We start from the raw sequence: 21274 nt of genomic DNA on the forward strand, positions 1-21274 counted from the left end.
ACCTGAAGTAATTTTCACTTATGCAACTTAAAAAGAATTAATTTAATCAAGTTTTTTTAAAAAAACCTTTTTATTGAGGTAGATTCTAGGCATAGAAGAGTACCCGAACTACACGTCTATAATGAATATTACAAGCTCAATGAATTTTCATAAACTGACCACCAGTGTAACCAATGCTAGATCAGGAAACAGAACCTTAATTGCATCCAGAAACCCTCTTCAAGCCCCCCATCCAGGTTCTACCCACTGGTCTCCCAAGCATAATGAGTTGTTTTGTTTTTGTTTTGACTTATAACAAGATCTCACTTAACTTGTTTTGTATTTTATATAAATGGACTCATACAGGATATACTGCCTTGTGTTGGCTTCTTTTGTTCAACATTATGTAAGCGAGGTTCATCTACGTTGTTGCATGAAATTGTAGATTGCTCATCCTCATTGCTGTATGTATTTCTATGAAGTTACTACATCACAGTTTATTTATCTGTTCTAATGATGGATGTTTAGCTAATTTCTGTTTTTTTTTTAATTGTTATAATTAGTGCCACTGTGAATATTCTTGCACACTTTTTGATGAATTCTGTACCTATATTTAAGTGCAGTTTCTGGGATACAGGACATGCATATATTTAGCTGTAGCATGGTGGTTCTCAAGATTTTGCATGACTCAGAATCACCTGGAGGTCTCGTTAAAGTACACATCTCTGGAACACACTTGGAGAGTTTCTGACCCAGGTCTAGGGTGGGTCCCAAGAATTTACACGTCTATAAGTTCCAGGTGAGGCTGATGCTGCTGGTCCCTGCTGGCCCACACTTTGAAGGTTTCTGCTTAGCAGATGCTGCTGTACAGTTCTGCAAAATGTTTGTGCCAATTTACCCTTCCACCAGTAGCATGTGAGAGTGCCAGTTGCTCTGCTTGGTGTTAGCTTCCTTTTAAATTTCAGCCCTACAGATGGAAATGTAAGGTATTTCCTTGTGGTTTTAATTTGCATTTCCCTAACTAATGACGTTGAGCTTCTTTCCATGTTTATTGGCCATTTGGATATCTTCTTCATTATTTATTTATTTATTTATTTTTGGATATCTTCTTATGTGAAGTGCGTGTTAGTCTTTTGCTTATTTCTCTATTGGATTGTCTTTCTCTTTCTTATTGAATTGTAAGAATTCTTTACATATTCTGGGTATTAGTTCTTTGTTGGATTTTTTATTGCAAGCATCTTTTCCCACTCTGTGGGTTGTCTTTTCACTCTCTTAACAGTGATGAACAGAAATTTGTAATTTTAATATAATCTAATTCATCTTTTTTTCTTTTAATGGTAGTGCTTTTTGTGTTATTTAAGGAATCTTTGCCTACTCCAAGGTCATGAGGACATTCTCATATTTTTTTAGAAGATTTATTTTTTCCCCTCTTATATTTAGATTTGAAAATCATCTGGAATTGATTTTTGTGTTTTGTTGAGTTTCAGTAAGAGATTTTCATATACTAAAGTCATCTTCTTTAAGGCTCTGTTTAAAATTCACCTCTTTGTATCCATTTTTAGTACTTTTTAGAAAGATCAATGCCATATACCAACTTTTAGAAAATTCAGGAGATTTTTTTTTTTAACCTACAATTGTTTTGAAAGCAATACCTCAAATAATAAATGCTTTATATTTACTCAGGATAGGCTTATTTTCGATGGAGCCAAATTTAAGGCAGTTATTGAAACTTTTAAGTAACATAAAGCACTTTTTTCATCTTGTGCCAAATATATAATGCCCACAATAATTTATATTTAATTTTTAATACAGTTATCTATCATGAGTAATTATGTGGGCTTCTCCCAGTATTCCATTCTCTGTTATGTGGTTTTTCTGAAGACTGTGGTTTCTTTGTATAGCTACTGGGAATTATTACCTTGCTGATGAATTCTCTTCTGAAGAGATATCAACTACGAGTTTCAGTGTTGCATTTTTTCACTTTAACTTACAAAACAGGCACAGTGTCTGGGTGCTCCCTTTATTTCTCAGAGGTTTAGGAACAAAGCACTCTGTGTTTAAAGAAATATTTTAGCAAGACTGTGGTGCTTTGTGATAAATACCTTTAAAATTGGCTGAAAGAATTGATTAAAATTACTCTACATGTTTTGCCATGTCATTTTGGAGCAGCCGGCTTTCTTTGGCCAACAACATATTTGAGTAGTTAAGAAAGCCTCTTGGTATTTGGTGGTCAGACCGGCCATGCCATTTTGCACTGAAGGAATGAAATTTGGTGTAGACTGGGGACAATTAAGAACGTTTAGAAAGATTGAAAAATATACCCTATGCCAACTGTAAGGTGTGTTATTCAGACTCCTTTTTCTCACTACCAAGAAACAGCTCACTCTAGAATGCAAGCTTCATGAGGGCAGACACTTTGCTGGGTTTGTTCACCAATTTACCTCCATCATCAAAAGCAAAGCAGTGCTTGGCACATTGTAGTTGCTCAGCTAAAATATTTCTGAATTGTAAGTAGGAATGAATCAGCCTTATGGCTCTAAAGGGTGGGATGCAGGCATGTGTGGCATTGGGGGAGCTGATCAAAGATTTTCAACTTTGGTGTCCCTTGTCTTGGGTCCTTTCTAAGGGCCTTCTGTAGGGGTACTGAGGCACAGTCACACTGGATGTTTTCTACCCCAGAGTTTTTGAGCTTGTAAATGTATAGAGGATGCAGATTGCTCCCCACTGCCCCTGAGGACAAGGAAGTGCTGAAGATGAGCCCAAAGCCACAAACTTTCAGAAGCAGGAAGGTTATGGTGTTCTTGCTGGTTATAGGGTGATTTAGGAAAGACGGATGTAAGATAAAAGGACAAATGCATTTGCAGACATGTTTAGGGTGCTTCAACACTATGAAGTTTAAGGAGAAGCACTCAATTTCACTGACCAACTATTCATTCAGAAAACAAATTAAAAACTGGTTATAAGTTACAAATGATTAGGATTTAACTTAATTTTTTTTTAAAATGTGGATGACTACAGGACTTGCTTATGATTGCTTAAGGTCTTTGTAAAATATCCAGAAGGAAATCTCCATTTAATGGAACTGGAATTGGAAGGAGAGACATCAAGCATAAATTTGAGGACCATTCAGAGTTAGGTGCTGGCTGAAAGCAGATGAGTAGATGAATTGTCTGAGACTTAATTTTCTTGTCAGGAGGTCTTGGGAGTAGAAGGAGAATGAATACAAGATGGCATGCCATCCTGCCTCTGATTTTCAGAACCTAGATATATGTGCCAATTTTTATTGATTTTAGATTAATCCAAACCCATTGTAGTTCAGTCATTTAATTGACAGTAATGGCCTGAGGCACTCTGCTATCTTTTCCTCTTCAAGTTTTTATCCATCTGTTCATATTTGGCTATGCATTTTTTTTTTTTTTTATGTTATGTTAGTCACCATACAATACATCATTAGTTTTTGATGTGGTGATCCATGATCCATTGTTTTCGTATAACACCCAGTGCTCCATGCGGTACGTGCCCTCCTTAATACCCATCACCAGGCTAACCCATCCCCCCATCCCCCTCCCCTCTAAAACCCTGAGTTTGTTTCTCAGAGTCCATAGTCTCTCATGGTTCATCTCTCCCTCTGATTTCCTCCGCTTCATTTTTCCCTTCCTTCTCCTAATGTCCTCCATGCTATTCCTTATGTTCCACAAATAAGTGAAACCATATGATAATTGGCTGTGCATTTCTTACATCCTCTTCATGTACATAGCTCTGTGTTTTCTATATTCACCTCTTCTCAAGTTCTTTGAAAGAAACAACCCATTTTCTTTCTAGCCATCCATGATGCCTGAGGCAAAGGACTCTTTGCTGAGCTTCTTAAATTTGTGTGTATCCCTTTAACCATGCCACAAGGCAAAAAGAAGGTATGTGGAACATGGAAGCTTCTAGAAGAGCATCTGACTGTATCTCCCCTCTTCAAGGTAATGGGCAATCCCACATTTATTGCAATGAGGATGTTTATGGAAGTATGTTACTTTATTGTATTTTGTGGCCATTGACAGGCTGTTGACTTTGGGAAAATTAGAGCTAATTTTTGATGGAGGAAAATATGCATATTTTTCTAAAGTATTGTATGAATATTTAAGAAAGCTCTAGAGACATTTTGCATCCAAGAATTGTATACTTTAGTATTTATCCCTGGACATTACAAAAACTAAGGTAACTTTCCTTTGATATTATACACTACAAAAACAGCTTATATGGTTTATGAGCAAGAAAAATTTCTCAATTAGATATGCAATGGTATTTAACTTTTAAAGCATGTTATAGGATTATTCTAAAGTTTCATGTAGATAATAATGATACTACTACTGAATTAGTCACCTTAAGTAGACTTTATTAAGTGTCAGGTGCTTTGCTGTTTTATACATATTATTTTATTTAATCCATAGATAGATTGTGAAATAAGTATCAAAATGCTTTAAGAAAGGGAAAATGAGGCTCAGATAAATTAAGCGACTCACTGAAACACACTAGGCAAGTGACAGAACCACATGGTTGAACATGTCTGACCTCAAAGCCCTTGTTCTCCATTACTAAGATGAACCTTTGGGTATGCAAGAGAAAGCTACTAGATAGAAGAAATATTGCATTGTAAAATTCTGGAAAAAAATCATGGACTCATACCCTTAAAAAGATCTTTGTTAGACTTTGTGTATAGGAAAGTGGCAGAAAAACTGTGAATTACTAACTGGAAAGAGCCATTTAACATACAGCAAAAATTTTTATTAAGCAACTATTATATGCCAGGTAATGAGCTAGATACTCAACATTGACTAGATCACCTGCCTGCTCCCAGATCTTACAGCCTAGAGAGTAAGTATTTATCTGTGCTTTACTACTTTCTTCCCTAAGAACTCAACAGAGAAATAAAGACATTCATTAAAGCAGTGTCTGCTAAACTTTCCAACTTTATAATTAATTGGTTTCATGGGAAGAACGGAAAATTTTTGTCCAGCAGAGGAAATATGTAGGACATGAGCAGATAGGCATCTTTGAAGAAACGTTTCCTTTCTTCTGTTAATATTGGAATATCATACAGTTATTTTCCTAAAATGTTGAAATTGGTATAAAATATTTTTAGACAGCATCCAGTGTAAATGCCTTTTTCTCCCCACCCTGTTTGACTGGAGAAGCCTAAAAACTGGATATGTTTCCTAAGAAAACTGAGAAAGAGCAAAGAGAAAGGGGAAAGTGAGCACAAATTTCAATCAGGCCTTTTCTGATACAAACTGTTCAATAACCCTGAGAGTGCCCTGTCCTGTACCGTCATGGGAAATTAGAGCTGGCAGCTGGAAACTGTTATATATAGATTTTTCTATTTTTCCTGTTAAGTAAACTGTAGTAAGTCACACCAAAATGAGCTGACCTATTTAAAACCCTTGCTGTTGTATCACATTAAATCTGCCTGATTTTTACAACTCCAGGTCAGATGACCTGGAGCTTTGTGGACATATTAGAATTGGCCCCATTCCCCGGGAACATGAGAATGTCTCCATGCTTATCTTGCATTTCATGGTGGAAAGTCATCTTGGCTTTTATTTCTGCTCTTTTCATCACCACACATCAGTGGGCATAGCAACAAGCAATAATGTATTGCTGCTCTTTGGTTTCCCCTGCTTCTATACCAGTCTTGGTGAACACTGACAAGTGGTCCTCAAGAAAGTGAATGGACAAGAAGAGACAACAAATAAGAATATCAATCTCAGAATAATTAAATGCAAGGATTTACCTAAATAACAATAGCCTATATGTCAGTGTTTCTCATATACCCATACTTAAAAAATAAGAGTTGGAATCCTAGTGGAGTCTCTGGAGACAGGGTGGATTTGCCCACAGACAGATGCCTATTTGGAGTTGTCCTTGAATGTCCTCAGTGGCCATTTCCAATGGTATCAATGCCGGTGATGGGGGCATATGGCATTACTCTCTGAAAATCAGTATCTGTGGGGCTACAATAGTACATTTAAAATTTCCATTAGTATTTTTTATAAAGGCATTTCTAAAAAATATTAACTTTATTTTTAAAAGACATTTTGTATCTTTTTTTTCATCATTTTGGCCTGTTTTTCTGGGAGCATTTCCATTTCTTTATCTCTTGTCACAATTTGTATGTTGTGCTAACCACGAAGGAAAAAATGACGAGTAGAAAGAGTAAGCATTTAGCAAATTATCAAATGAATGGATCATTACTCTCTAAGAACCAGTCCTCCTGTAATTTTCTGACCGCATGTGATGTTCTTATAGAAACCACTTGACTCTCGGGAGCAAATGAAGCAACTGGGAACTTAGAGAATGATGAGTATTGCCATGTGTTTAAGTCTGTGCTTTGGAATCAAAGCACATTATCTTTTACTTTGCTTTGTGAATCTGAATCTATATTGAAATGTCTTTGAGGGATGTAATTCTAACTAGATTATATTCAGGTTGAGTTCTGGAAAAGTTAGGTTACATATGGACTCCTAAAAACATGAATGTAACTTCTAAAGTTTCTCTCATTCTCAGAAATGAGAGCTAAAGTTATTTTTAGAGATTACAGTTGAGTGGAGACAGTGATCTATTGGTCTGATGCCTCTTTTTATGACATTAGCCCTGAAATGTTGCATATTTCCATGCTTAGAAATACCCTCTAACTTCGTAATGTACTCTGAGGGTTGTATTGTACCTATTCTTTGCTCCATAAATCTCATAATGGCTGTTTTCCAAAAGCAATAAGATCTGACCTGATGTCTGATCCGTGGAATGGATGTCACACGGTTCATCTTAGGCTGGAGGGGGTTGTTCTTCATAGGTCAGCATTCTGGGCATGAGGCCATGTAGTTTTTATTCCATTGGAAAGGTAGTCTGAGTGGAGCAGTAGCACCAAATCTGCCTGTCCCTTCATGTTTGAGACTTTCTCCAACAGCCAGGGTACAAATCAAAATGCAGTTTTCACATGAAAGTTGAGGTGATTATAGTCACATGGAAATTCAATTTACCAAGCACAGGGCCATGGCATTGCTCAGTTCCAGAGGGTACTAGTCATATAGAAGTAGTGCCATGGTAGGACTGATTAAATAGTGTCATCTTTAAACACAAATGAGGAAACTGTGCTGTTTGAAATTCATCTCTAATCCCATGACTTTTAATATAAAGCAGAGAACTTGCATAAACAGCTTGTGCCTGTCGCCCATTATGCCACTGATATTAGAAAAACTGGCAGCACATTATTTTCCGATCAAAGTCAATGTCCATGGCCAAGGCTGGAGGGGTGTGAGTGAAAGTGAATTCAACAATATTGATTAAAGATGCTTGGAAAATCAAGAACATTGGGCTAAAGTAGAGGTATTGGGGTAAAGGTTAGAGGATGGAGGATGTTCTGAAGAATTGACAACAACTGATTTTATATTTTTTCATTCCCTTCCACCTCCTCTCTCCCCTTCCTCTTTCTCCCAAGTGACAGAGACTGAAAATCTACCCCATTATCTATTTCCCCTTTACTCAGTTGTTACAGATCCCCAGTTTTTAGCTGGGTACATGGACTTCTCCTACCTCTGCTGTGTTTCTCAGTCTCCTTTGTTGTTGGGTGAAAATACATGGGTAATTTCTGGAAAATGAACAGGTGTGGTAAGTATATCTTCTGGCTTGTGCCTTTTAGGGGAAGTGTCCTTTCCCTTTTCTTCTGGTCTCATTGGAATGAGGATGAGGTAATGAACCACCTTAGACCATGCAGTTGAGGGAAAGATTCTAAGGATGGCAGAGCAGCAAGGTGGGAGAATCCCAGGTCCCTGACACCTTGATGCCTCCACATCAGCTCTGGACTATGACCATTCAGACCATTATATGAAATAGAAATAAACTCTTTTTTATTTATTTATTTATTTATTTTTATTTTTTTATTTTTTAAATTTTTTTTATTGTTATGTTAATCCCCATACATTACATCATTAGTTTTAGATATAGTGTTCCATGATTCATTGTTTGTGCATAACACCCAGTGCTCCATGCAGAACGTGCCCTCCTCAATACCCATCACCAGGCTAACCCATCCTCCCAACCCCCTCCCCTCTAGAACCCTCAGTTTGTTTTTCAGAGTCCATTGTCTCTCATGGTTCTTCTCCCCCTCCGATTTCCCCCCCTTCATTCTTCCCCTCCTGCTACATTCTTCTTCTTCTTTTTTTCTTTCTTAACATATATTGCATTATTTGTTTCAGAGGTACAGATCTGAGATTCAACAGTCTTGCACAATTCACAGCGCTTACCAGAACACATACCCTCCCCAGTGTCCATCACCCAGTCACCCCATCCCTCCCACCCCACCCCCCACTCCAGCAACCCTCAGTTTGTTTCCTGAGATTAAGAATTCCTCATATCAGTGAGGTCATATGATACATGTCTTTCTCTGTTTGACTTAAGAAATAAACTCTTTTTGTTTAAACCACTATTGTATTGGCTCTTCTTTTCACAGCAGCTGTTCCTGTATCCTAATTAATGTATTTTCCTCTTTCCCCCTTGGCCTCCTTCATTCCCTTGTCTTTCCACTCCTCCATTCTTTTCTTCCACCTTCCGTGGGACTGTCAAAAGTGTAGACCAATGGCTGTCAAATTTTAGTTTGAATAAATATTGGTAGGGTGGACCTTATTGAAAAGTAGACACTCAGCCTCTGCTTCTAGAAGTTCTGGTTTAGGACATCTTGGGTGAAGTGTAAGAATATGCATTTTTAGGAAGACCCTCAGGTGATATAGATGGAAGTGGTCCATGGGCTACACTTGGAGAAGCATTAATTTAGTACCTATGCCTAGCATGAAGTAGATCCTCGGAAAAGGACTTGAGAGAATGGGTTACAGTAATAAGTGAGATCTGCTGATGCTAAACACAGATGGAACTTATATGATACTTAACTGCTCCATTGATTCAACTGCCTCAAAAGTATCAGATAATATAATGGCTTAAAAAACTGCAGTGAGAACCTAGAAATGGACCCACAACTCTATGGTGAGCTAATCTTCCACAAAGCAGGAAAGAATATCCAGTGGAAAAAAGACAGTCTCTTCAACAAATGGTGTTGGGAAAACTGGACAGCAACATGCAGAGGAATGAAACTGGGCCACTTCATTATACCATACATAAAAATAAATTCAAAATGGATGAAAGACCTTAATGTGAGACAGGAAACTATCAAAGTCATAGAGGAGAACACAGGCAGAAACCTCTTTGACCTTGGCCATAACAACTTCTTACTAGACACATCTCCGGAGGAAAGGGAAACAAAAGCAAAAATGAACTATTGGGACTTCATCAAGATAAAAAGCTTCTGCACAGCGAAGGAAACAATCAACAAAACTAAAAGCTAAAGGGCAGCCTATGGTATGGGAGAAGATATTTGCAAATGACATACCTGATAAAGGGTTATTAATCAAAATCTATAAAGAACTTAAAACTCAACAACCAAAAAACAAATAACCCAGTTAAGAAATGAGCAGAAGACACGAATAGACACTTTTCCAAAGAAGACATCAAGATGGCTAACAGACACATGAAAAGATGCTCAACATCACTCATCATCAGGGAAATACAAATCCAACCATGATGAGATACCATCTCACACCTGTCAGAATGGCTAAAATTAACAACACAAGAAACAACAAGTGTTGGTGAGGATGCAGAGAAAGGGGAACCCTCTTACACTGTTGGTGGGAATGCAAACTGGCGCAGCCACTCTGGAGAACAGTATGGAGGGTCCTCAAAAAGTTAAAAATAGAACTACCCTACAATCTAGCAATTGCACTACTAGGTATTTACCCAAAGGATAGAAAAATACAGATTTGAAGGGATACATGCATCCCGATGTTTATAGCAGCATTGTCAACAATAGCCAAACTATGGAGAGAGCCCAAATGTCCATCACTGATGAATGGATTAAGAAGATGTGGTGTATATATATATATATATATATATATATATATATATATATATGATAGAATATTACTCATCCATCAAACAGAATGAAATTTTGCCATTTGCAATAACATGGATGGAGCTAGAGTGTATTATACTAAGTGAAATAAGTTAGAGAAAGACAAATCCATATGATCTCACTCATATGTGGAATTTAAGAAAGAAAACAGATGAACATATGGGCAAGGGGACAAGAAAAAAGGAGAGAGGGAAGCAAGGCATAAGAGACTCTTAATGATAGAGAACAAACTGAGGGTTGATAGAGGGAGGTGGGTGGGGGATGGGCTAGATGGGTGATGGGTATTAAAGAGGGTACTTGTGATGAGCGCTGGGTGTTTTATCTAAGTGATGAATTACTGAATTTTACTCCAGAAACCAATATTGCACTGTATGTTAACTACCTAAAATTAAAAAACAAAACAAAAAAAACTCACCAACAAACCAGCAACTATCAAATCAGTTATTTGACACAATGTAAAAAGAAACAGCTGGTTGACCCCAATTTTCCATATCCAACCAGTTGTTTTTGTATGGTATTTATATGACTTTAGGATGCACATTTTTATTTTTGATTGTTTTGAAGGAGTAAAGTTTGTTAAATAGTCCTATGCTCTCTGAGGTTTTCAAGTATTTATTCTTGGATGGCAATATTATGCAGCTCAGTGAACGGCATTAGTTAATTAAGATAATCCACAAAGAGTTGAGTTCTTATGTGATGAGCTTTGTGCTAGGCATGAGAGATACAAAGATGAACAGAACACAGTCCTGCCCTCAAGCCTCACACAGTCAGCTTGGGGGAGGCAGACAAATAGTTCAACCAATATCTAACAGGTGAAGGGTGCTCCAATAGAGGCATGCACAGGGAGCTCAGCGCCACAGAGGGGGACCTAACTCAGTCTCAGAATATCAGAGATAGCTTCTCAGAGGAAGAGGTTACTGAGCTGAGCAGAAGTTAGTCAGGTAGAGATGGTGAATAGATGGGAAGAGAAGGATTCTCAGGCCAGAGAAGATAGCATATGTCAAGGAACAGCATAAAGCACATTTGGGCAGAGCTCTGTGTACCTGTTGGGGGCAGTGGGAAAAAGGATGGCAGGATGAAGATACCCAATTCATGAGCAGTTTGGAATTTATCTTGATGTGCTCATGCACCATTGGAAGGTATCAATTATAGAAGCAAAATCACTAGCTATCACTTACAATCCATTCCCCTGGCAAGGCATGGAGGATGAATTGGAAGGAAATAAGACCAGAGATAGGGATATGAAGTAAAACATGGTTAAGAGTATCAACCAAGACTGTGGCTGTGGAAGGAGAGGAGGGTGAGATACCTAAGTGGAAGGGGCAGAACCTAGTGACTAGTGAGGAGAGGGAGAGTCTGGGATTATGTATAATTTTTGTCTTAGGCAATATGTTACATGACTCAGATATAGATGTGTTGGACTTAAGGAGATTTTGGTTCCCCAGAAGGGAGTCTAGCTGTTATTCTGAAACTCAGACGGGAAGTTTTTGTCTCAAGATACAGGCTTGGGAGTCATAAGCACATCGATGGTAGCTGAACTTGTGTACATGAAAGGCTTGCCCAGGAAAAGCTTGCAATGAGAGTCAAGCAGAGGACACAAATTAAAAACTGTGCACTGATGCCTAATGATACCTTCACCCAAAGACTTGCTTGGACCCAAAGTCTGCAAAAACACTCACCTCCTCTGTGAGGCCCTCTTGCTTACAGTCCCCAGGAAGAGTTTATCACACCTTCTTCAGTTTCACTGTGCTGGTATAACACACCTTGGTGACTCATGCCTCATTGTAGAGACAGATGGCTGTCACTTTACAGGTTAGGTAGTGAGTATCTTAAAGACAGGAACTGTATTTTATTTACCCTGTACCCCCAACACAGTTCACTGTATCAGGCCTCAGGGCATTTGAGGTTTACTGAGTGAAGGAAGGATTCCATTCTAGTTCATTTTTTTAATCTATCAATATCAATATCAATATCGATATCAATATCAGTATCAATGCTGGGTATGCTGTTGAGCTGTTTTACTGTTCATTTCTTTGCAAAGTTTTTACATAAAGTTTGCCTTTTCTGAACTAAAAAGAAAACTGGAATTTTAGGGAATATGTTTTTCCTGTTCCTACCCTTACTGCCTGCCCTTCTTATTTCACATAATTCTGGGCTTGTTCCAAGACTTGCTGTCTCTTTCTAAAGTCATTGCTAATCTCTACTCATCAACTGGGGATCTTGGTTCCAGTAGAATTTGTGGCTTTGGAAGTTCCTTTTATTTAACTTGTGACTATTGATAATATTGCTTTTGAGTCAATATGATGTGAAAGAGGAAAAATTTTATTTAGTGAAAATATAGAATTTTTCTAGTTGTCTGTCATTTAAAATGGTAAAAAAAACACAAAAACCCAAAGAATTGATTTGAGGGTAACAATGAAAAACCTCTGTTTTGTCTGTGGTTTAGCAGCTGATTTTATTTCTATCATGAAGTGTTGGCCATATCTAGTTTTTGCTTTAGCATATTTCTTACATTTAGTTATTTATGCATGCTACCTTAAAGAGAGATTTACCAGTCAATATTTTTAAAACTGAACGATAAATGAATAATCTTTTTTTGTTAACCTGGCATTTGTATTGAGATTATATACTAAAATGTCCTTTCAAAGAATTCAAATCTAAGGATTGTGAACTTTGTTCTATTTTGAGAATAGTTTGCCTCTTAGTGTCTCTTGGAGGCAGGAGAAGGTATAATGTGTGAATATTTGTGCATATTTTTGAGACATTCTGAAGTGAATGCAACATATCAATTAAATTATGTTCTTAATTTGTCTGAATAAGAAAAATCAGAATTTTTAGTTCATTCACCTCTAGGTTACAGAGTTTCTCAAGGCAGTTCATATAACTGCTTTAGAACCACTCAGGTGGGTTTTTCTTTTCTTTTTTTTTAAGATTTTACTTATTTATTTATTTATTTGAGAGAGAGAGAGAGTGAGAGAAACAGCATGACAGGGGAGAGGGTCAGAGGGAGAAGCAGGCTCCCCGCTGAGCCGGGAGCCCGATGTGGGGCTCGATCCCAGGACTCCGGGACCATGACCTGAGCTGAAGGCAGTCGCTTAACCAACTGAGCCACCCAGGTGCCCTCAGGTGGGTTTTTCAAATATGGCACAGACTTTTCCCAGCATAGACCTACTGAATGAGAATTTCTGGGTGAAGCCAGGTGTCTGATCTTTAGTCCCCTAGGTTATCTTTATGCTCACCTCAGGCTAAGAAACACGTCTTAGTAGAGTGGTTCCAGGATATAGGCGAGGATTCCATGCTGAGGCAACAGGGCTGTCCACAGAACTGAGACAGGCATTGCAACACCACTCAATATGAGAACAAGAGTCATAATCTTCTTCACTGTAACACCAGATCCTGAAACTGTAGATTGGAAGAGAAAGCACTGTATGGCAGCTGTGTAAGCATTAGTCTTAAATTTGCAACTATACTTGAGCCTACACTAGTCATTATTTGTTTAATGGTCATGTAGACTCTAAGCTCCTAGAGGGCAGGGACTTGTTCTGCATTGTTTGCATCCATGTCCTCATCTTGGAGCTTGACTCACAACAAATACTCAATATGCCTTTATTTACTGACCCACAGGAAAGCTATCTACTTAACCTGAGGCAAGAATCATGTATGCTGCTGCACACACACTTGTCCCCAACCACATGCAAGCATACACCCCTCACATATAGCTCGCAATGCTACAGGACTAGTTTCAAAAGACAATGATGACAGTTTTTGCCTATAGCTATGTCAGACTGATTCCAGTAGGATCACGTGATGAACCTCAGTGTGTTCAGAACCAAGAGAAAAACGAACGCGTTCTCATGGACATGGTTCTCATTTCAAGACAGAAAAATCTGGGGTATATCTATTCTATTTCAAGTGTGACCTCAGAAGGGGCGTGAGTTTATTATGAATGATGTTAGCTTCCTTTGGGAAACTCCTTGAAGCCCACATTCAACTGAGTGTGAGCTTTCCTGTTCTTGACTCCCCCAGCACCTTGCACCTTTCTTTGGTGTTTTCCAGTCCACTGTGATTTGGTTTAACTGTCTTATTTATCTTATTAAATTATGAATTCTTTGAGGGCAAGACCTTCCTTAGGTTAAATAACCATAGCCATGTCTTCGACTCTGGTTGTTTAATTACAAGTCCGTCTTTGCACTAAAATCATAACCAGAGATGATGCTAAACTAAAGTTCATTATTATTACAAAGGGAATGGTATCAGATTTGGAACAGATAGCTAGTCTATATCAGGTCTCTTGAGAATGAGAAGCAGTAAGAATATTTTTATTTGTAAAGAGGGGAAAGAGTTTTGGAAAGCAGGGCTTAGTTAGTGAGGATGGTCTTGGGAAGAGGCTACCTTTTGAGAGGGGCCCCACAGGCAGTAGAGGTGAACGTGCAGACACAGAATATCTTGATGGGGAGTTATCACTGTGTAGTGTGGGCATTATGAAGACATTGGGAACTCAGATTAGGGGGAAGAGAAGGAAGATTCCACTATTTCAAAGTTTGGCTTCTCTTAATATTCTTGTTGCAAAGAAGATATCTGGGCTGATTAAAGACTGTAGAGGTACTAGAGTAATTTTCTAAGACTGGACTTGGGAGGCAGAATTAATAGATGCTGCACAATAAATAGACCAACTACTTTATTTTAAAAAAAATTTAAACATTTTATTTATTTATTTGTTTGTTTAGTTATTTATTTATCAGTTAGAGAGTGAGAGAGTATAAGCAGGGGAGAGCAGCAGGCAGAGGGAGAAGCAGGCTCCCCATTGAGCAAGGAGCCCAATGTGGGACTTGATCCCAGGACCCTGGGATCATGACCTGAGCTGAAGGCAGATGCTTAACCGACTGAGCCACCCAGGCATTCCTAGACCAACTACTTTAAAACAGTCCTTCTCTATACTGGTGTTCATGGCCAACCTTGCTCATACGTGTTGACAAGTGCTTTTTATTGAAAATATGAATAATTAGACAAGTGAGGACAACTTGAAATCTTTTTTGAGGGCCATCTATTTACGTCAAGATGGTGGAATGAAATGCAAAGCAAATTAATATTTTAATATTAAATGTAATTTAATATTTAAATTTAAAAGGTAATATTAAATGTTAATATTGTAATATCTTGGTATTCTGGTATTCTATAGTACTGCTAACTTACATTCATTTATAATCCTTCAAAATTTAGAGGAAATGAGCAAGCACAGTTCAACACAAAATTCTTGATAGTTGAATTGGACTGTGTGTGCCAATTGGTTGCTAAATTAGGCTCTAACTGGATGATAGTACTAAGTTTCTCTGGTTGAGGTTTAACCTGTGACATATGTGGTTTTGTGAACTGGATAAAGTATTGTTTAATATGGAGATTCTCATATGTTATCATGCTTAAGAATCACCTGGATATATATAAGTGAAGAATCACTAAATTCTATACCTGAAACCAATTTTATCATATACGTACATTAGAACTTAAATAAAAAATTAAATTAAGAAAAAAATGAAAAAGAAAAGAAAGAATCACCTGGAGAACTTCTTAAAATGCAAATTCCCAGGCCCCATCCCCACATATTCTGATTTAATAGACCTGGGGTGGGAATAAGTATATGCATTTTAAACTAATGCCTGAGGAATTCTGATGCTGCTGGTCTGTGGAACCCTCCTATAGAAGCAAGGGTCTAAAATAATTAAAAAATGCAGTTTCTTAGTCACAATTCTCAGCACTAAACCAACCAGTATGGTGATCATTAAATTAATCCAATTCTTAATATAGTTTTTCCTAACAAAGAAAAGAAAGAGCATGAAGTCCAATAAAATTTTTTTTTTACAGGACAACTTGGCATTGATTCTGACTTCCTCAAATTATAATTTTATTGATTCTCCTTTTTTTTTTTTTATTAAATAAATGTTCCTTGAGTTTGCTTTAGCTGGGGTTGGGGGGCAGTTTTCAGTGCAGTTTTACTGCCCATCTATTGCCTGCTTGTTGAAGTGCAGAAGAAATATTTAAACCAAATGGATGAAAAGAATCATCACAAAAAAGGGATGAACAGAAAGTTATATTATCATTTGTATTAAGACAAACAGAAAAGAAGAAAAAGTGTATTTGCTTAGTATTTGACAAGGTTACTATGACAGTTAATTTTATGTAAATTTGGGTCATGAGGTGCCCAGATATTTGGTCAAACATTCTGGGTGTTTCCCTGAAGGTGAGGTTAACACTTAAATTGGTAGACTGAGTAAAGCGGATTACCCTCCCTAATGTGGGTGGACCTCATCCAATTGGTTGAAAGCTTTAATAGAACAAAAAAGACTGACCCTCTCTTGAGTAATATAGAGAATTCCTCCTTCCTAAATGACTTTGAACTGGAACATTGGCTTTTTCCTGCCTTTACAATTGAACTGAAACATTGGCTCTTCATGGACCTCAATTGAATATACATATATTTACATCTCCCATCAGTTCTGTTTCTCTGGTGAACCCTGGCTAATAGAGTTATAGCTTTTTCTCTTTTATTTTGTCTCTTTATTAAAAAATGCTATAATTTTCATAGTATTTGGAAACATATAATGTTTGAACCCCTATTTACATCACGTTTTGTGCCTCAGCCACTTTTTTCTTTGTCAGACTACAGGAATGAGATACATCTCATACATATCACAGCAGCTCAGCCCAGTGCAAATTGGAGCCTGGTGTGTAGCCTGGAGCATCATACAAGCTATTCTGTCATCCCCCTTGAGAGCATGTCAACCTAGGGTATCATATCATATCAAGGCATGGGCACTTTCATCAAGGCATGGGCAAGACAGGGAAGGGCAGGGGAGGAGTAAAGACTTGACAGGTGCGCCTGTCACTGCATGTTCATAGCTACATCATGGGCTGTCTGTCTGTTGTGGTGTCTTATGACTCCAAAGTCATCATTTGAGAACACTTCATCAGGACAAAGATGGGCAGTTTCTGCAGCCCACTGAAATCTTGGAGAGCTATCCTGCTCCACTGTATGTATGTATGTATGTATGTATGAATGTATGTATGTCTTTACTTATTTTATTGAAGTAGAATTAACATACAACATTATATTTGTTTCAGGTGTAGAACATATTGATTCAACAATTCCATACATTACTCAGTGCTCACCACTGAGTGGTAATAGTGCCCTTGAGTGACTATAACTTCAGTCTTCTTAAAAAGAGAATTGCCCTTAAGAGGATGTGGCCTCATTATCATCATGACATATAGACATGTGCACATACACTTACACAGAATATTATGTGAAGCACTCATGGGAAAATTCCTATTGCTCCTTAAAAATACTGACTTCATTAGTAAAATGGAGATGTTTACTTAGTTGCAAGAAAAAAATAATCTGTTCAGCTGAAAATGGGAAAGAATTTACTAAGTTTGAAAAACTAAAAATAATTCCTGGCTGGTCTTATTCCTGTCCTCTGTATTTAGAGGAATTTACTCCTGATACTATTATTACAGGAAATTCCAAAAGCATGAACATTTTCTGGTATTTTCACGAAAACAAGTGTTTATGTTTTGTTTAATTTAGGCATGGAGGAAAGCAGGTTTGCTTTGTATGCATTGAAGTGTCTAGTGGATGCCGTGACGATGTGATTTTGTGCAAAATGTAGATAATGAAAGCATTTAAAAATTCATAGGAGAGTAATAGAGTATCACACTTACATAAAATGTCTTTCAGACTCTGTTGAAATCCATTACAAACAGTGGTTCTTAACACTAACACTGTCAACATTATTGTTTTAGGGAAGGGATGTTGATATCTTTCTCCAGGATCAGCTTTTAGGTTATTATGAAAATGATCAGTGGTTAATAATCATGAAGAGATCTGATTACTGTGAGATGTCCAGTTATTGTTGGCAACTAAGTAAGTACAGGGATTGAAGAGTGATAAAATATTCAGATGTTTAAAAAAAAAACATACAGTCCAGTGTTTGGTTAATAGCATCTCGTGCTCGTCTCAGCTCCTCTTTCATCTTATCTATTAATTTTGGAGCATGGAAACACCATACTCAGGTGTGTCAATATAGTACATGTGTAGGACAAAGATAAAGATACGAAAAATGTTGACCTCCAGTTTAAAATGTCCTCAGACCACAACTCTGAATTTCCAAGTTCACTGTGCCCTTCCAAGGTCCTATAAAAATTCCATCTTGATTTATAGGTAGCATTTTTTTACGGCTGTGAGTGGATTTCAGGAAAGGAGAGCTATGCAGTGAAGAAAACTCTTTGCATGCCCGTGAATTCAGTTTTTGTGAGTTTTATACAGTCACCACCACGGGTCATGTCAATAATACACTGAAGAAAGCTGAAAGAAGTTCTGTTCATGGAATACACTGGTGACATTTGCCTGAATATGTTCCTTAACTGTTTTCGCAGTCAGCTGAACATGTGCTTTTATTAGAGCCACCAAGGGCACAGGTAACTGTATAAAAATCTCATCCAACAACTTTGACTTAAATGTGCATTGGACAATACCTTTGTACCAGCAGGCCACATTAATTTTTTTGCATCAAACAAAATCATTATTGAAAAATTTGGTATTGCTTTGCTAAAGTGGGTATCTACTGAATATCTCCAATCCAATTCTTTCCTCTAATATGGTAATCTGTTATCTGTATTCAATTATCTGGAAGGTGAAAGTTGCTGGGCTGCCCAATGGAAAATTTTAAGCCCTTTCACTCTGGGTCTGTTGTCTTTTCAGATCAATCTTTCTGCTAATGACAACCAATACTTTCATATGTGATTACAGGCCTGCTCCATCTTTTCATGAGCCGAGACTCTTTGGAATCATATGTATTGATCTTTTTAATAGAAGTCAGGAAAAATAAAATTACTCTGGCTTCTTGCGGCAAAACGATGATAAATGAGAACTTAGGAACTTATGGGAGAAATTTTTTCTGCCTTGGATTATTTTAATCACTAAAAATGATTGTCTTTTTAATAATATTTGCTTTCCATTATGCACATTTGCAGCAAAGCCAAAAATTGTTTCTGTATTGCTTTATGAAACCACATTGAGGCAGGGGCCTGTTGGTGTTCCCGCACCTGCTGGTGACTCAGGTACAGCGACCCCTAACAGGAGGCAAAGAGCCAAGCTCCAGAGTCTCTGCGGCAACCTCAAGTTGAGTTTCAGCAGAGCACTTCTGATGAAAGAGAACTTGCTGAACTAGGCATTTTTTAAAAAGGACTTTTGTTTAAAAGCTCATTGTGAATACTATTGCCTTAGAAGAAAGCTTATATTTCTTTTATCACTCCTCCTTTTTGTTTTCTCCTTGGTTAAGACTGATTATTTCCCAAGTGGGGTTGCTTTTTTATTTAAGAGCAAGTATATGTAATTCCTTGCCTGTGGTTTGGTTGCTTTCTCTGTGTGTCCAGTAGCTGCTGCTGGTGCCATTGGTGGTAATTGGGAATCAAACATGTGGGGTCACTGTTCTATCACCTTTTCTCTGAAACCTAAAACTATAGGACTCACTTTGGCCCTCATTTTAGAATCTGAGCTCTATGTTTTGTATTTGAATCAAGTTCCCAGTTCCCAGCTGAAGACAGGATTGTTTCCCTGGCTTCAGGGGAACATGTGGCCAACAGAGATGATCAAAGAGAGCCAATGCCACTACACACAGAGATCAGATCTCGGCTGGTATGAGGACATGGATGAGGATCAAAATTTTGCTGATGTCAGGCCAAAGTACAGCCTTGCTTTGCTTTGTTTGGCCCTTGGAGACCTATCTGTAAGAAGGAAAACTTGTCCTACTGGGACGCCACATAAATAGCCCCCATGGCTCAATGGGATTGTTTCACTGTGATGCAGTGAAGAATCCCACTCTACCCACCCCCGCCAATTTCTGTCTCCTTCCTACCTAAACATGACAAAAAGAAAGATCTCATTCAGATACAAATTGTGTTCAATGAACTTGTCATTTAACCTGGTTTAATCCAGTCCCATTTAGGACTTGTCCGGAGTGTACTATGTATGTGCCAGGCAGTGGGGACGTAGAACGGAACAGGGGCGGCAGGTTTCCAGATTGTGTGTATAGGATTGATGGTCATTCAAGGAAGATAGCCAGCAAACCTCATTACAAGGCTGAGGCATGTTGGTAAGCCTCAGGTGCCCAGTGACACTGAGGATAGATAGAGTCTGATGTGGGGGTACATGGAAGGCTACATTTAAGTTGAGAACTGAAGAATAGGAATAAGCCAGAGGAAAATTGGAGAAGATAGGTGGGGAAAGAATATTCTAGGCTGAAGAAACTGCCATGTAGAAGTGGGAATTTGAGGGCCATCGTCTTTGTGAGGAACGGATATTATCCCAGTATCGCTTCGATACAGACGGAAAGTGTCCAGAGATTTGGGCATTGTTTCTAATGTCACCTGGTAGTACAGGTGATCTCTGAGTCTAAATTTACTCACACATGGAGGTAATGATGATTCTCAGGCGGATTTTGGGCTTTAGCTGTGGAATGAGCTGTGTGTGTGGTATTGCCTTTGTCTAGACTGTTCAACTTTGGCCCTTTGCTATCTTTGATTGAAAGGCAGTATTCGTAAAATTGTTTGAATATTTCTAAAATTTTGGTCTTAATTTAAAAAATGAGTGGAAAATATTAGAACCCAAATGCTGATATCTGTGATAAGAAACATAGGCTTTAAAAAATTTATAAAATTGGAAGAAAAATGGAAAGTTTTGTGGTAAATTAACCTGAGACATGCATTACCTTTAAGCCTATCAATCATGTATTCAGATGTGAACTTTTATGCCTGTCAATTGTGTATTCACATGTGAAAAGCAAACAAAATATTAAGAGGCATGCTTGAAATACTAGAAATAAACTAGTGAAGAGTACAAATATGTCTAAAGATGAGGTATAATTAAAGACTTTTTAATATGTATCTCTGGGAGTCCCCTCATCATGAAGAATAGATTATTTAAGTTGTACTCCACTTGCTTTCTGCAATCCACCCCCCTACACAGATTTTTATTTTATACGAAAGTAGAGGACTGTCTTATTTTTTTCTTTCTCTCAGGAGTTTGTTAAAGATGGTTAGAAATTACAGATTCAAAATTTAGTAGCTTACATGATATCAGTTCTTAGTTCTGTGCATTAGATGAAACAGTGGAATAATGTGAAATTAAAAGAAACCATAAACATCTGTTCATACCTACTTTGCTGAGAACTTCTGCAGATGTCATTAACTCTTCAGATTTCCAAAATCTAGATCTTGCTATTAGAAAGTGACAACAGC

This window comes from Halichoerus grypus, chromosome 1 (assembly GCF_964656455.1).
Source record: "Halichoerus grypus chromosome 1, mHalGry1.hap1.1, whole genome shotgun sequence".
Taxonomy (NCBI): domain Eukaryota; kingdom Metazoa; phylum Chordata; class Mammalia; order Carnivora; family Phocidae; genus Halichoerus; species Halichoerus grypus.